This window comes from Psammomys obesus, unplaced genomic scaffold, assembly GCF_907164565.1.
Source record: "Psammomys obesus unplaced genomic scaffold, mPsaObe1.curated_primary_1811, whole genome shotgun sequence".
Classification (NCBI taxonomy): Eukaryota; Metazoa; Chordata; class Mammalia; order Rodentia; family Muridae; genus Psammomys; species Psammomys obesus.
This window is the reverse complement of record NW_026593286.1, coordinates 46,193,583-46,211,186: the sequence shown is the minus strand read 5'-3', so window position 1 is coordinate 46,211,186 and position 17,604 is coordinate 46,193,583. Positions and strand designations below refer to the sequence as shown.

General features: G+C 36.2%; 1 protein-coding gene across 8 annotated transcripts in view; it reads left to right on the top strand.

The window, feature by feature from the left end:
• Nova1 (NOVA alternative splicing regulator 1) overlaps positions 1 to 17,604 on the top strand; it is a 134,395-nt gene that overhangs the window by 25,554 nt on the left and 91,237 nt on the right. The window lies entirely within an intron of this gene.

Below are 17,604 nucleotides of genomic sequence, written 5' to 3'. Positions count from 1 at the left end.
AGGGAGGGTAGGATTGGAACGGAATGAGAGAGGGGAATACAGCTGGGATACAAAGTTAATAAACTGTAATTAATATTTAAAAAATTAAAAAAAAACATGAAAAAAGAAAATTACAAACAAAATAATGCACAAAAATAAAAAAAATAAAAATGTGTAAAAAAAAAAGAGAACAAACTCTAAGCATATAATGTGAAAACTAAAGGATATCTGCTTAGAGCTTTTTCTTATCCTGGCACCTTTGGCTTTGTGCCCTTATATTTGCAGGCATCTGTTCCTTCACATTGCATTTTAGAGTTAGGTAATGATTTTATTAATTTACAAGTGCCCTTTTCTTCCCTCACTATGTTTAGTTATTTTAAATTGAGGGACTGGATGGAAGGAAATGAACAAAGATTTTTTTGTAAATGCAGGTTTGTATTAGGACTTATTTTCTTCCTTCTTTCCTTCCTTTATCTTTTCTTTCTGTCTCTCTCTCTTTTTTTTTGAAAGTTTCTGAATATGTAATATGCATAGACTAGCCTTTGTTTTTTGTATGAGAACTGTATAAACAGTAATTCTATCCTAGTATGCTTGCTTAAATGTGTGGTGGGCTCTTTTGGGGCTCTCTTATTACACTCTTAAATGTGAAAACTTGATGTGTCTTTATTGAAAGCTTTTAGGGTGTCTGTGATCTAGCCTATTTGGTTTGGCAGCCTCCGAGTGACACTGTACATCCGTCACCCCTGTATGAAGTGTTGACAAGGGGCTCCAGGTGTGGCTTTTTATTTGGGGCAAGGAAACATGACATGCATCAGAAATAATTAGAGGTAATTGCTTCATAGCCTAACCATTTTCTCTTCCTGTGACTGCTACAGTTTTACATGTGTACTCCGAAACAGACAACCTGACATCAACTTTGATGGAAGCCAAGAGTGGTAAATGTTTCTTTCTGTGAGTACCCTTGGTATGAAAGGATTGTTTCTTGATCTGCAATCCTATGGGGAGGTTTCCAGAAAGATGTCATCTGGCCTTATCTGTTTCATTTTTTTTTCTTTGAATGTGAAGGGACTGATTTCATCCTTGTTTTTACCTTCCCAATGGAGTTCCCGAGTTTGAGCCAAGAACAGAGTTGTTAAGCTTCCTCTTGCATGTACAGCAGAAATATTTTTCAGTCCAATGATTTAATCTCTAAACAGAAGTAGCAACAGTCACTGCTCCCATCTCTGGCACTATGAAACTGGCAAGGCAGTATAGTAATCTATCTAGTTATGAGTACATGTGCAATGTAAACTGAAACAGAAAATTACTTGTCTTAGGCTTATTTCTGCAAAGAGTAGCCATTGTTGGAATTTGAGAATATCAAATAAAGGAAAATCTAAAAGTCGTTTATGTTATGCTAAGTAAAGATTACTTTGGAGCACCATAATGGCAATACCAGTGCCAGTATTTTAACAGGACATAGTGTCAATATGATATAAAAGTGGTGGAAGAGTCTGTTTTAGTTCATATAATATCCTAGCAACAGTTCATGAACTATTGAGGGAGGTGGTTTCTCACCAGTGCATATTGTTTGGGGAAGAGAATGCGTTCTAGAATGTTTGTTTATTGGTTTTACACAAACACACACACACACACACAGAGAGAGAGAGAGAGAGAGAAACATTAAAAAACAAAAACCCACACAAGTACATATATATTATGTAGGTGATTATGTAGGCCTTTTTATATATTTTTATTTCATGAGATTTTTATACATCCATACAATGTATTTTGATCAATATATTATATACCCTCTGCTCCTTCTCTTAACTCCTCCTTGACTCACCATAGCTTTTTTTTTTATCTGAACCTATAGTAATACAATTTTATAATTTTGCCTGTGAAGATGTATTACAGTATTATAACTTTCAGCAGATGAGGAAGGATTATTTTATTCATTTGAGTTACAATATTTATTTGGATAAGAAAATGATTTTCTCTTTTTAATGTTATCTAGCATTAATTTATGTATACTTTAAGATAAATGCTCCAGAATGAAAGATCTAGAGTCACTATCAACCAGCAAAGCTCAAATGTATACTGAAATGGAACTTTTCCTGGGCTTTTTTTGCTTATGGCTGTAAACATGAAGGTAATAACCATACAAAGAAATTACATACCATTAAAGGATTTTAAACAGTCAGAAGCTGAGTCTTTTCAACTAGAAAATTAATTTAGGCTATGTTATTCCATGGGCAATCATCAAATTTGGATGTGATAACTTGTTATTAATAATGTGGAAGTTTTGCCTTTTGAGTATACCACTTTGGAGATTTTAATAAGTTGTATATATAGATCTGAGTTTAGATTTGGTAATTATAATTTAATTTCTATGTTAAATAGAATTTTCTAAATAAAGGAAACAATTACCAGTCATGTGTAATTTTTAAAAATTACACTGGAAAATTTAACATTCCAATAGATCCTCTGTATCTTTTCTGTGAACATTTTAATGGTCAAGTTTATTGTCAAGAAATATGATTTAGCAAACTACAAAAGAACAGACCATAATTCAGGCTTTAAATAGTTCATTATTTTTCTGTCCCACTTAATCAAAATTTTTGTGTTTTGAGGAGCAAATGGAGGAGAATAGCATTAAATTATACTGTATTGAAAACTCCTGTCCTTGCTTCTTTAAATTTTAGTAATTCTTTAGATCTATGAGTGCTGTCCTGGAATCTTCCATGTTCTGACCCTTTTTCCTACCCTGTATGAACCAGGCTGTTGTCAGAGGCACCCGTTCTGCTCTCTGCTTTCTGCTCTTGCTCTTTCTTGCCATCTTTTTTAGGTGTGTGTGCTTCTTTTGTTGTTGATCTTTCCTTAGGAGTGTCATTTGAAGTCTGTAATAGCTTGAAATCCAATTCTTGGGTTTAGGTTTTTTGCATTAACCAATCAGGAATTTGGGTTGAGAAAGTATTTGAAAGCCAATTCGTGGAAAATTTCTAGACACCCCCACTTCCAATACACACACTGTAAGGTATATGTGCTGAGAATTGTTAGAGATAGGATATTTTCACTTGACTCTAACAGTGACTGTATATTCTTTAAGTTTAAGATTATCAAGATGCTTATTAGGCTATCTAACTTGAACAAGCTGGGTTGTTCTTGTTGTTGGTGGTGGTGATTTGTTTTTTGTTTGTTAGTTTGTATGTTTTGGTTTTCTTTTTTCTTGTCATCTTATAATCTAAAAAGTTAAAAACAAACCCTGCTCACATACTAAGGAAGAACAAAATTTAAAAAGGCCATGCTTTTGTAAATGCCCCTGAAAGTGCTCTGCTTGTTCCTCTAGGTTTCTGCCTTCATTTACAACTGTGACAGTTTTCAGCAGATGGACGCATTTGGCAGTATGGTTGTAATACTTTTACCAAAATGTTTCCTAAGGGCAGCACAGCTGGTCTAATTTTATTGGGCTATATTTTCAACTGTGTAGAGTATGCAGCCTACCTGTGTGCAATTAGATTCTTCACCCAGAAATACTGAGTTTTAAAGTGTTTATTTTGTTGCTTTTTGGTATCAGATTTAAAGAAATGGATCATAGACTAATATTTAGAAGAAATTTTGAAAAGTAATATATAACAGTATTTCCTATATTACAAACAGCAATTAATCAATATATATTTAAATACTTTCCCTAAATAGATGTGAATGCATTGTGATTCCTTGTGTCTCCTGCTCTCCTAGTGTTGTCCACCCATTTTCATACTTGTCACACTTTTCTTCCTCACTGGAAATTCTTCATTGTTTTTTTTTTTTTTCCCCATCAGTTTTGTCTCTATTTATGCTCAGCTGAGAAATCTGATGACACTCTTAGAGTGCTTCATACACTGATAGAAATAAACATTTTTTGGAATTTTCTCAGTAAAACACTTTTTATTGAGTCCAGTATTAATGTTAGAGAAAAATTACTACTAAGTATAAATGTCAGCTAGTTTATCTGGAGCAAGAAAACACTGTCTATGGTGTTATCAGAACAAATATTTTGAAGTTTGAGATAACAAATTTAAAGTTAGTAGATTTGAAAAAAATTGAAAGTTAATTAAGTAACAGAAGAGTAGAAATGAAATTAGCACAGAATGAAAACCACAGATAAAATACAAATACTTTTCCAACCAGTCTTCAAATCTGCTAAGCACCACCAGATCAAGCAAAATATGTAAATATACTTTCAAGTGTATTTTCATTGGCTTTGAAATGATGACAGTCATGTATAGTTGCCTATTCAGGGCTACATTCTGGAAAGTGTGATAATAGACAATTTCATGAACATTTTAGAACAGTGACAAATTCAAAGTATAACACTCTATATCTGTACCCCCTAATACTTTTCCTGCATGCATGAGGTTTACTGGCCAAGATGTCATTATATGGCAATAGTTTGCTATATCTTAATGTATTTATCATTTTGAAGTTTTTCTTTTGAAACGTGAATTAAACACAAATGTTTATTATAGAAAATAAAGTTGATTTCTCCCATTTTCCAGATTGTTATTGAGTTCATTGTGTTTGAAAAGTATTTCTGGTTGGTTTTGAATATAATAGTTCCAGATTCTCTTCAATAAACTGAAAAAGAAAATTAACTATTTATCTAAGGATTAGTCTATTAGAGAAGAACTTAAAATACAGAATTCAAAATGTGGATAAGAGCACATTTATTTATGCTGTATTTTTTAACACAGTGAACCGTATTTCTCATGATTTTCTTTGCAATTTAGACATAAGTTGCCATTGTCCATAAGAAATGTGAAGTAAGAAAAGTCTTTGATTGACTGTTTCTTAATATGAGGACTTTCTTTTCTTTATTTTTTTTTGAATTTTATTTTTTTCTTATCAGTTACATTTTATTAACTCTGTATCCCAGCCATGTCCAGATCCCTCATTTCCTCCCAGTCCCTCCCTCCCTCCCTCATCTCCACCGTGCCCCTTGCCAAGTCCACTAATAGGGGGGACCTCCTCCCCATTCATCTGATCTTGTTTTATCAGATATCTTCAGGACTGGCTGCAAAGCCCTCCTCCGTGGCCTAACAGGACTGCTCCTCCCTTGGGGAGTGGGGAGGCCAAAGAGCCAGTCATTGAGTTCCTGTTAGAAACAGTCCTTGTTCCCCTCACTATGGGAAACCAATTGGTTACTGAGCTAACACAGGCTACATCTGAGCAGAGGTTCTAGGTTACATTCATGCATGGTCCTTGGTTGCATGTCAGTCTCAGAAAAGACCCTGTGCCCAGATATATTTGGTCCTTGTGGAGCTCCTATCCTTTCCTCATCAGACTAACTCCCCTTCTTTCTTATGATTCCCTGTACTCTGCCAAAGGTTTGGTCATGAGTCTTTGCTTTGAAAACACTGCTAGTTAGAGTCTTTCAAATGTGCTCAGTAGACTCCTGTCATATGTTCAATGCGCATCCCATCTGTCTTTCTAAACGAGGATTGATAATCTTACCCCATGTCTGCTCTCTTGATTATCTTTTTTATGAGGACTTTCTTACAGCTTTTTCCTATCAGTAGAATTTTTTTTTCCTATCTTATAGATTTTTTTTCTATCTTGTAGATTTTTTTTCCTATCTTGTAGATTTTTTTTCCTATCTTGTAGATTTTTTTCCTATCTTTTTCTTATCTTGTAGAATTGATATCCTTATTCACTCTGATAGGTATTGGTGATAATGAGGGAGACAGTGTAGCAGAAATTTCAGTAGTGATAACCATAGAGAGGGCTTATGTAGAGAACTGGATCTTTGTGTGTGTTGTGTAGTCTGCTCAGCGAGTTCATAAAGGGTCTACTCTTGCAGGTGAAAAACCTGATGGACAAATGTTAGTTCCATCATTTATAGATAAAGTATTTATAACTGTTGGGGCCACATTAGTAACATATATAAACAGCACTGGGTATATTTTAAATAGTAACTCCTATTTTGATCACATTTAATTGGATTTGAAGTAAGTATGTTATTTTCTTAGAAAGTGTTAATTTTATATCATGTGCTGTAATATTTAAATGTATTGATTTAATATTCTTATTATTTATCATTACTATATTTGAACCCGCAGAGATGCCTTAGTGATTAAGAGTGCCTACTGATTTTTCATTGCTAACACTTCCTGTGTTTGCGGTGGTAGAGCCGTTTATTGGATCACTTGGTAGCCTTCCCAGGAGCTGTGTCCAGTATCCACATCAGCAGGGCATCTAATATGTTCTTTTGGCCTCTGTGAGCATCTGCACTCACACATGCACCATCCCACACAAACACACAATCCACATAATGGAAAAATAAAAATAATATTACAAGCTACTTTACTCATCATTATTTACCATCATCATCAGTGTTACCACCACTACTACAATTAATATGTGCTTAAAATTTTGTATTGACTGTAGTTTTAAGATTTTACTAAATTTTTTTGTTATGTACTCCTCTGGCTTTTAAAATTTTTACATTTTAAAGCTTTTAAGTTACTTTTTTATATTTTGGAAATTCTATACATGCATACAATATATTTTGATGGAATCTACTCCCACTCTGTCCTCTCCATATCCTTTCCTAGCACCCCACTCTTTTTCTCCTCAACTAATTGTGCTTATAAAAAAATGTGCCCACTTTTAATACTGCCTGTATTTGCAGGGGTAAAAACATCTTTCTATTGGAGCATTGGTAGCCTTCAAGAGCTTACTTCCTGAAATTCCCTCCCCCACCAGTGAGAAATTGGCCTTCAGCTGAGGTGGTACTTTATGATCCCCCGTCCGTGTTAGGATTTTGGCTGGTTGATATATAGGCCCCAGAGTCACAATTACTCTAAGTTGTGTGTATACCAGCCCTGTCATGTCCAGCTCATGCTCTCCTGCAGAAATCCACTCTGTCCCGCTTTCAGAATCATTCTGCTAACTTTTCTGCAGGGATCACTGAACCTGGGTTGTAAAATAGAAGTTCCATTTAAGTCTGAGGAATCCAAAGTCTCCTCGTCTCTTCATATTTACTGGTGTGGGTCTATATTAACCAAAATCTATTGCAAAAAGAAACTTCTCTGGTGAGGGTTATGTGGGCAGTTTAGCAAATATAGTGTTTAGCATAGTAACCATTTAGCACATATAGTATTAGGTTTTCTCCCTGCAGCCTATGATGCAGCCATCCATAGTTTTTGTTTGTTTGTTTGTTTGTTTGACTCAGTTAACAGTTCCAGATATGAGTTTGGTCTTGTAAAATGGGCTTTAAGAAGGGGAGTTAGTATGATGTGGGAAGGATAGGAGCTCCACAAGGACCAAATATATCTGGGCACATGGTCTTTTCTGAGACTGACACTCAAACAAGGGCCATATATGGATATAACCTAGAACCTCTGCTTGGATTTACCTTTGATAGCTCAGTAACCAATTGGTTTCCCTTAGTAAGGGGAACAAGGACGATTTCTGACATGAACTCAATGGCTGACCCTGTGACCTCCCCATCCCCCAAGGGAGGAGCAGTCCTGTTAGGCCACAGAGGAGGACTTTGCAGCCAGTCCTGAAGATACCTGATAAAACCGGGTCAGATGAAAGGGGAGGAGGTCCTCCCCTATCAGTGGACTTGGAAAGGGGCAGGGAGGAGATGAGAGAGGGAGGGTGGGATTGGGAGGGAATGAGGGAGTGGGACACAGCTGGGATACAGAGTTAACAAGATGTAACTAATAAGAAAAAAAATTTAAAAAAAAGGGCTTTAAATTCAACCAGAAAGTGTTTGGTTACTCCTGTAATGTGCATGCCATTATTACAAGAATAGGCATATCTTGTTAGGACAAAACAAAAAAAAAAAAAAAAAAAAAAAAAAACCCTGGGACCATGTATGGAGAGGACCTAGACCCCCTACTCAGAAGTAGTGAGTCCTTTTATCTTTCTTACCCATTTGCATGGAATGACTTTTTATCATTTTTCCTACTGTTGTCTACGACTCATGGTAACATGTTTATTGGAGGCAGCAAACTAATGGATCCTGTTTTGTTTCTATTTATTTTTTCATTTAAATACCAGATGTTATTGTGTGCCTTTTATGGGGGGCATTAGTTTATTATTATTAAGAGTTGTTATTGGATGCTGTATATTCCTGTTATTTTGATTTTTTATGGTTTTTCTATATTTTAATTAATTGCCATGACATTACTTATTTTTATTTATTTGATCTCTTGGGCATATTTATCCTTATCGTCAGCCTGAAATACTCCTTCCTATATTCCCTATGAAGCTGGGTAATTAGAAAAAATATAAAAGAATTCAGTTAAGTGAGAAAATATAGTGGCATTCTGCCTGAAAACAAAATTATAGCATTTGTTTTCATAAAATCCAAAAAACATGCATTTTTATAAATTATTAGGTTTAATTTTGTTTTGAAAATAGATTTTTAATAAAATATATCCTTATTATGGTTAACCCTTCCAAAGTCTTTCAGCCCACCTCCTCAGCCACCCAAATCCATATCCCTTCTTATTCTCTCTCATTAGAAAACAAACAACAAATAAATAATAATAATAGTAAACAATAAATGGAATAGGAAAAAAACAAAAAATTAAACAGAAAAAAGTCAGAGAACCAATAAAATGTAACAAGAAAAACATACACACACGGAGACACATACATAAATTCCTTAAAAACACAAAACTGTAAACCCTAATATAAAACAAAAGACATTTAGGTTAAGAAAAAAATTAAATAATAAAGAGAAAACCTGAAAAATACCATTGATTTTGTTTTGTGTTGGCCATTTACCACTGGGAATAGACCTAGGGCATAAAGAGTGGTTTCTATACCATCTGAGGCTAGGTTAACATTTTAAAGGTTGTTGAGAACGTTTTTCCTAAGGATTACATTTTTCACTATTTAATCTTTAAAAAATGATGGTTTTACGTCTATCCCAATGTCTATCCCTTCAGGGGATAGACATTGGAAGCAGGAGAACACAAGGAACAGGACCGGAGCGTACCACAGACAGCCTCTGAAAGACTCTATTGATCGAGGTTTGGAAACAGAAGTTGAGACTCATAGCCAAACTTTGGGCAGAGTGCAGGGAATCTTAGGAAAGAAGTGGGAAATAGTAAGACCTAGAGGGGACAAGAGCTCCACAAGGAGACCAACAGAGCCCAAAATTGACTCTGCTTTTCATTGTGGCCCATTATATTGGGGAGGCTGTCAACTGTATTTATTTGCCTAAGTGAATTTTCATTTCCAGTATTATTTAAGTTTTACTTTTCTTCAGCAGTTCTCTTTATTGAATTCTATTTTCATATTATGGATTGACTTCTACACTTCATTTAGTGCTTTGTTTTTACTCTCTTGGAGTATATTCATATCTTTTAAAATTTATTTATTTTTATTAATTACAGTTTATTCACTTTGTATCCCAGCTGTAGCCCCCTCCCTCATCCCTTCCCAATCCTACCCTCACTACCACATCTCCTACCATGCCCCTTCCCAAGTCTACCATGCCCTTCAGGGGAAGTCATCTTCCCCTGACCCTAGCCTATCAGGTCTTATCAGATCTGGCTGCATTGTCTTCCTCTGTGGTCTTGTAAGGCTGCTCCCTCATCAGGGGGAGGTTATCAAAGAGCTAGCCACTGAATTCATGTCAGAGACAGTCCCTGTTCTCATTACTATGGAACCCACTTGGACACTGAGCTGCCATGGGCTACATCTGTGCAACGGCTCTATGTAATCTCCATGCATGGTCCATGGTTGGAGTATCAGTCTCAGAAAAGACCTCTGTGACCCAGCTTTTTTTGTTCTGTTGCTCTCCTTGTAGAACTCCCTTCCCCTCCAGGTCTTTCTGTCACTCCCTTGTTTCATAAGATTTCCTGTCCTCTGCTCAAAGTTTGGCTATGATTCTCAGCATCTGCTTTGATACCTAGCTGGGTAGAGTCTTTCAGAAGCCCTTTGTGGTAGGCTCCTGTCCTGTTCCCTGTTTTCTCCCTCTTCTGATGTCCATCCCGTTTGCCTTTCTGAGTGAGGATTGATCATCTTACCTAGGGTCTTCCTTCTTGCTTAGCTTCTTTATGTGTACAGGTTTTAGTATGTGTATTCTATATTCATATCTTTGCATTGTTTCATTACAATTACATTTTTATAATTATTTTCGGTATAATCCTACAGGTCTTTCTAGTCTGGGTTTATTACTATTGTATTAGCAATTTTGTTGGAAGCATGTTGTCTCATTTTTTCTTGTTTTGTTTTTGCACTGGGATTTGTCTGTCTGAAGTAGTGTGTGTGTATGTGTGTGTGTGTGTGATTCCGTTTTTCTCAATTTGTCTTTTTTTCTTTTAGTGTAGGCAAGATTAAGTTGCAAGAGTGTTGAGACCTTGTTTTCTTTTGTGAATGTAGAATGTCAGCATCATTGGCTGACATCTATGGTATTTTTTAGAGAGTACTCCACTGTATGTGGGAACAGACACCATGAAAGGATCAGCACACCCTTTTGTGGACCTTTCCTGTCTTGTCTGCTGGGGTGGCTCTCTGAGTTTGATTGTAAGCCTGCAGTTGAGGGCAGGAGATCTCAGGAAGCTACATGCAGAGGGGGTAGGTGGGGTTGGGAGTGAAGACAGGCCCTACCTGAGAACAGTGAGATGCAAGATCCTGGAAAAAAGGGCAGCCTACCGGGTGATAAGGAGAGGACCTAGTCTGAAGTTTGAGAATATAAGATCATAGAGGAGCCAAACATTCTGGCACTACCTGAGGTTAGATATCAGAGGAGCTTTGACGTTTTAATATGTAACATAGCCTACCCTAAAGCTCAGAGAAGCAGAGGAGATAGTTGCATAAGTGGTGGTTTAGAGAAGATTGTAGCAGATACAAATGGGAGGGAGAGAGGTCCCAAATTGAAGTGGCACTATGGTGTAGGTAGGAGGAGGACTACTTGGTAGGGTGATGAAGAGGAGTCTTGAGGGAATCAGGTGAGTCTATAGGATGAGGAAGTACTTTTTATATTTTTAAGAGGAATTTTCTTTAGCCGTGACTGTGGAAGAATATATAATCACTTATGTAATTGATGTACTTTTACTGTCCAAATCATATATTCATTTTTCTCTCTGCCACACATTTCTCCCTGTTTTCCAGGTGCACCATGTTCTCTCTTCTGTTACTCATGCAAATGCCTCATCATCACTCTAGGATTTCTAGACGAATGCCTGCCTGTGCTGTCCTTAGGAGCTTGTGTTTTCATATTATCCTTCTGTCACATTGTTACACCAGTTGAGGATTAAAAAAGATTAAAATATATATTAATAAATGAGATAATGTGGTGAGTTAAACTCATTAGTTATGATTTCCATGAGTTATTCCAGCAGTTTGATTCCATGCAGTATTGTTTATTCTGTACCACAGTGGCATAATAACTAATGCTAGATTTAAATAACTACTATTTTCCACTTTCACTCTTGTCTGCCTGGTTTTTATCTGTCTTGGCCTCCGGAATTTTTGGACTTTGTATATGAAAGCCAGGAAATGACAGGATATCTATGAAAACACGTAAAGAAAAGTGGCCAAGTATGGAGGTGAGAATATTCTAGGACAGCAACAAATACAATAGACAAAATCAGCCAGTTAATCAAAGAATGGTTGGCAGAGGATACAGTGTTGATTCCAGAGAGAAGTGTTGTCAAATGTTCCAAGGCTACAACTTGTAGATGGTCTGTTTTGGTGATAGACAACTCAGCTACCAAGATATCAGAAGGCTGACATGATTTTTTGTGACTCCAATAGTTACTGTGGTTTTGTTTGTTTGCTTGCTTACTTGTTTGTTTTGTCTTTTGAGACTGAGAAGTGGTGAGTCTGCATTCTCCCAGCAAAGCCAAGAGTTGCAGGACTCTTACTGACTCCAGCAACTCCTCATTTTGCCTCTTACTATCCACACTGTGTCCTTCCATGCAGTGCAATTTCTGATACTCAGTGGCAACTTTACTGATTCTAATGATTTAAGATAAATTTATGTTTTGTGATAATACTGACATGGTAAGTTAGGTAGGTGTGTGATACATTTTAGAAGCATTTCTGCCAGTGCATATATAATTTAAATAGGATTCTAGCAGCATACTTTACAATTTTTAACAGTCTTATCTCATAGTAATACTAAAGTAGTTATGTCTACTAGTGTTTTGTTCTTTATACATGTGTCAGTGTGTATATGCCACATGTGTGGATGTCCACAGAGGCCAGCAGAGTGTGCCAGATCCCCTGACAATGGAGTTCAAGTGACTGTGACCTGCAAGACATGAGTGCTGGAAACGAAACTTATCTTCTATAAGGACAGGAGGCATTCTTCACTGCTGAGCATTCCTTCAGCCCTGGTTGCTTTCATTTGTGAGGTATAGCCTTGCCTTTCTGTCTATATTGGCCTGACCTTACCTATAACCCTGGCTGGCTACACACTCTTAATCCACCATTCATGGATTCTACTGGACATATATTTACTTTTTCTAAAGAAAATAATAGTTAATATTGCTGTTTATATATAGTAAAATAAAGTTGTTATTACAGTTTTGTTTTAACCGCCATATATTTTTCTTATGTATGTTACACATTCATAGAAGAAAGGCTTGAAATAAAACAAGACTGCATCCGAGTTCCTCTTCTGTTCCTTAAGCCTTTAGTTTGCGGCAACATACTTGAGCTCATAAATATAGAACTGTTTGAACCTGTCACAAGAAACTGTATGTAGTGATATTATATATAAACTATCAAATACAGACCAGACCTGATATGCTGATCTGGTGCAACATAAAGCAGCATGTACTCATGAAATTATATAGATGTTTCGTTGTTGTTCTTTACATCATACAGCAGTGTTTGAAGTTTTTTTAAATTTTGTTTCAAAGGAGAAAAAATTCAGTTCATGAAAAAAATTATAAGGTAATTGTAATTAAAATTATTTACCACACCTTTTAAAAATTATCAGCTCATTATTGCATATGTTTTCTGCATGTAATGAATTTGATGTTGACCATAGAATGGAAAACTGAGTGTTTTGGTTTTTTTTTTAATTAATATTTTTTTTATTTTTAAATAATTTTATACATTCACTTGTATCCCAGCTGTAGCCCTCTCCCTCTTTCCCTCCCAATCCTTCCCTCCCTCCCTCCCTCATCTCCTCCCTGCCCCCTGTCCACTGAGAGGTGGGTGTCCTCCTCTCCTTCTGTCTGGCCCTACCCTATCAGGTATCTTCAGGATGGTTGGAATGTCCTTTTCTGTGGCCTAGCAAGCTTGCTCCTCCCTCAGGGGGGAGGGGAAGCTCATGAGTTCATGTCAGAGACAATTGAGTGTTTTGTTTTTAAAACAAACAAACAAAAAATAGAATGTTTGTTTTTAAAGAAGAAATACATATCCCAATATGATGTTTTATTTTTTCACATCTTTTTCTGTGAATAAAGAATAAAGGTGGGAAGCTGCTAAGTGGGGAACTGGAGAATACTTGCTGTCTACTGGCCACATTTGTCTTTATTTTTGGGTGGCAAACAAAATGCTGTACCGTCAATTTTCGTTATCCCTCTAAGGGTGGTGGCTTAAAAACAGGTACCTTTTAGCAAGTGCTTTAGCCAGAAGCATTTTCAGAGAAGTAAAACCCTGAGGAGTTATAGCATGTTCAGAGAAAGCGACAAATCATGCGTACTAATGACATGAGAGTGCAGACACACATTTGAGCAAGATCTGGAGTAAAAGATTTGTGTTGAAATGTGAACCTCGCTTCTGCCACTTATCAGCTGCATAAAACCTAGCAGTTTATTTTATCTTTTCTTTAAAAAAAAATGTGTAGCAGCTATAAAGTGCCTACCCCATGAAGTTAGTACCCACACAGAGAGCAAGCTCAGCTGTACCTCGCCCACTGACTGTAGTGTAACTGGTACTTACTATATTTTCGTAGTTTTTTAAGTACCATGTACTGAGAAAATTAGTTTAGCTTTGTTAGTTGTAATTCAGTGCCACAGACTGCAAAATTATATAAACAAATTTATTAACAATTGTGGAGGCTGGCATATCAAAAGTCAAGAATCCTCATGTCCAAAGAGCTTTCCTCTGGTGTGGATTTTCAGAGTACTAAAATGATACAGGACATGAGAAGGTAGGGCAAAGCACAGAGACCCTTCTCAGAATCACCAGTTAGTCTATGAAATCCATTTGCACATGGGTGAGACTGGAGTCCTGGATTAATCACCTCTTAAGGTCGTTTTTTATTTCATACCTTGTTCCTCACGCTGCTGATTAAGTTTCAAAGTAAGTTTTGGTAGAAGCATTGAAACCAGAGGACATTGCTGGTAAAATATACTTATATAGACACTGAGAAAGAAAATATATGAAACAAATGTGCTGTTGACACAATGGACTCTGGTAATGTTACCAGATGGATATATGTATAGCTTTTGAAATTATAAAACTTTTAAAGTGCAATATTCAATTGTTCCTTTATATAATACTGTTTATAGTTAATTGATTTTCTAAGTAACCAGTTAAAATAGTGATACAGTAGTTTCCTCTTACCAACACAAGATATTAATTGGTTTGTTAAGTTCTGTGCAGTATAACAAACTATTATGTATTTTAAATATATATTTATAGGATATTTATGTATTTCTATATTTATATGCATATTATATATAAATAGAACATACATGTTACATGTAATATGCTTTTCACTATACAAACATATTTATGTTTAATTTATAAGCTAGGCATAGCATATCACCAAAATAACTAATGAAACAGAATAATTATAATATATAACACAATATATATGAAAATGGTCTTTCATGTACTTCATTCTACTGTGTTCACACATGTTGTGCCAAGGGTAGGATAAGGTGCCCTGTGATAAGGTAAAGTGAAGAACACATATATTGTAATGTAGGCCTACTTTATAGTGAACTTTCTTGAGTTGAAATACTGGACAGCCTGAAAAGAGACGGCTGCTGCATGACCAGCAGGTAGACACTGCACAGGGTGGATATGTAGGACAAAAGGGTGATTCACACGCTTGGAGGGGCTGAGTTTTTGTCACTCTGCCTAGAAAGGCATACATCTTTCTTTTTTCTTTTTTTTTTTTTATTAATTACACTTTATTAATTTTGTATGTCCCCATAAGCCCCTCCCTCCTCCCCTCCCTATCCCACTCTCCCTCCCCTTTCTGCATGCATGCCACTCCCTAAGGTTCTAGTGGAGGTTCTCCTCTTCTTTCTGATCTTAGTCTATCAGTTCTCATCAAAAGTGGCTGCATTGTCCTCTACTGTGACCTGGAAAGGCTGCTCCCCCCTCAGGGGGAAGTGATCAACGAGCAGGCCAATCAGATTATGCCAGAGGCAGTCCCTCTTCCCATTACTATGTAACCCACTTGGACACTGAACTGCCATGGGCTACACCTGTGCAGGGGTTCCAGGTCATCTCCATAAATAGTCCTTGGTTGGAGTATGATTGTCTGGGAAGTTCCCTGTGTTCAAATTATCTTGTTCTGTTGCTCTCCTTGTGGAGTTCCCGTTCCCTCCAGCTCTTACTATTTCCCACTTCTTACATAGAATTCCATTCACTCTGCCCATCAGTTGGCTATCAGGCTCAGCATCTGTTTTGACAGTCTATACTGCAGAAGCTTTCAGAGGCCCTCTGTGGCAGGTTCCTAGGTTGTTTCATGTTTTCTTCTTAAGGGTTTCAGAGGCCCTCTGTAGCAGGTTCCGAGGTTGTTTCCTATTTTCTTTTTCTTCTGATGTCCATCCTCTTTGCCTTTCAGGATGGGGATTGAACATTTTAGTTAGGGTCCTCTCTTTTGCTTAGTTTGTTTAGGTATACAGATTTTAGTAGGTTTATTCTATGTTGTATGTTTATATGAGTGAGTATATACCATGCGTGTATTTTTGCTTCTGGGACAACTCACTCAGGATGATCCTTTCCAGGTCCCACCATTTACCTCCAAATTTCACGATTTCCTTATTTTTCATTGCTGAGTAATACTCCATTGTATAGATGTACCACAGTTTCTGCATCCATTCTTCAGTTGAGGGGCATCTGGGTTGTTTCCAGCTTCTGGCTATTACAAATAAAGCTGCTACAAACATGGTTGAGCAAATGTGAAAGGCATACATCTTAAAACTTAATCAGCTGTTTATTTCTAGAACTTCTGTTTTTGCATCATGACTGTGTGTAGTCTGGAACATTTAAAAACAAAACTATAGATTCCAGAATAACCAGTATCTTATTATTATATTTTTAGGTGAAGAATGGAAACTTTCAAAATAAAACAATATGTAGGAATTTTAGTTTACATTTATCTTCTGCTTGGGGAAAAATTATAGCTTCTGATATTTTAAAAATTTTCAACAAAATCTTTTTGATATGTAGCATTCTTCTAATTATGAATACATTTCACATATCGGTAATGTGCTAATAACATTTTTTGGTTACATTCTTAAGACTCTGTAGATCCTGAGATGTTTCCTAGTGTCATGGCATGTTCAGATCATTTCTAAAGCTATCAGCACCAGGTCTAGGATCTCTAAAACTTATCTGGTGGTGATCTCCTACACTGCTTACTCATCATCTCACTTTGCCTCTCTGTTCCATTTTCTCTCCTATAAAATATGAGTTACCAGAAGTGAAGTTCATTTTCAAAGTATTTAGAACAGAGTTCATAGTAAACACGATATATTTGCTATTTTATTTTATTTTTTCTTTCACATTTTTAAAACTTATAATTAGTTTCATTAATTAATGTTATTAGTAAAACTGAGGATTCTGTTCTTTGTTCTTACAAACTTAGCTTCTCTGACACTTGTTTTGCTTATTTGTGAAGTATTTTTTGATTATACCTGCTTTATAAAATGTGTGAGCTGAAATGAATTGTGTGCATAAAGCAGTCAGCATATTCTAAAGCAGTGGAAGATGCTTCTCCTGTCCTTGCTAGAATGAGGAATAGGGCCAGAACTGATTTCCAGTTTTGTGTGCTTGTCAGTTTTGTATGCTTGTTCAGCTTCTCACCTCCTGCACAGGGAAAACAAAACAAAACAAAACAAAATAAACAAACAAAAGAAACACTAATGTTTCTAGATATATTAGAGGCAACTGTTAACTTTCTATGCAAGTAGAAATAGTTACAGATGTAAATAAGGTAAGAAAGCAGGGGAAGGAGAAAACGAGGAAGGGGAAGAACAGGGATAAGCAGGAAAAGGAAGGGAGTAGACCTGGGATACTTAATAGAAAAATCTAGTATATCCAGAAAGTCCAGGGTCCATGATAATAACAATCCAGGCAAGACAAAGATGATACCCAATAAATTAGTAAGTATGGATAATTGAAAATAACATTTGATTATTGATTTAAAAATGCATTTTCCCTTGATGGTGTAGGATTCACCTTACTTGTCAGATTTTCTTAAGTGGTTTCTACTTGTGCTGGATAATTGAGATGTTTGTTTGTTTGTTTGTTTGTTTGTTTGTTTGTTTGTTTTAGTAGATAAGGGATAAAGCTACAACAGATAAAAGACCTCAGGAATGTACATCTAATTGACACTCATTGCATTAATCAATAGCTGTACTTTTTGCAAACTGTGGCTATGACAGTCCTGAACAAGAAGGGTTTTCTGTTTAAGCTGCAGTGACTTTTCTGACT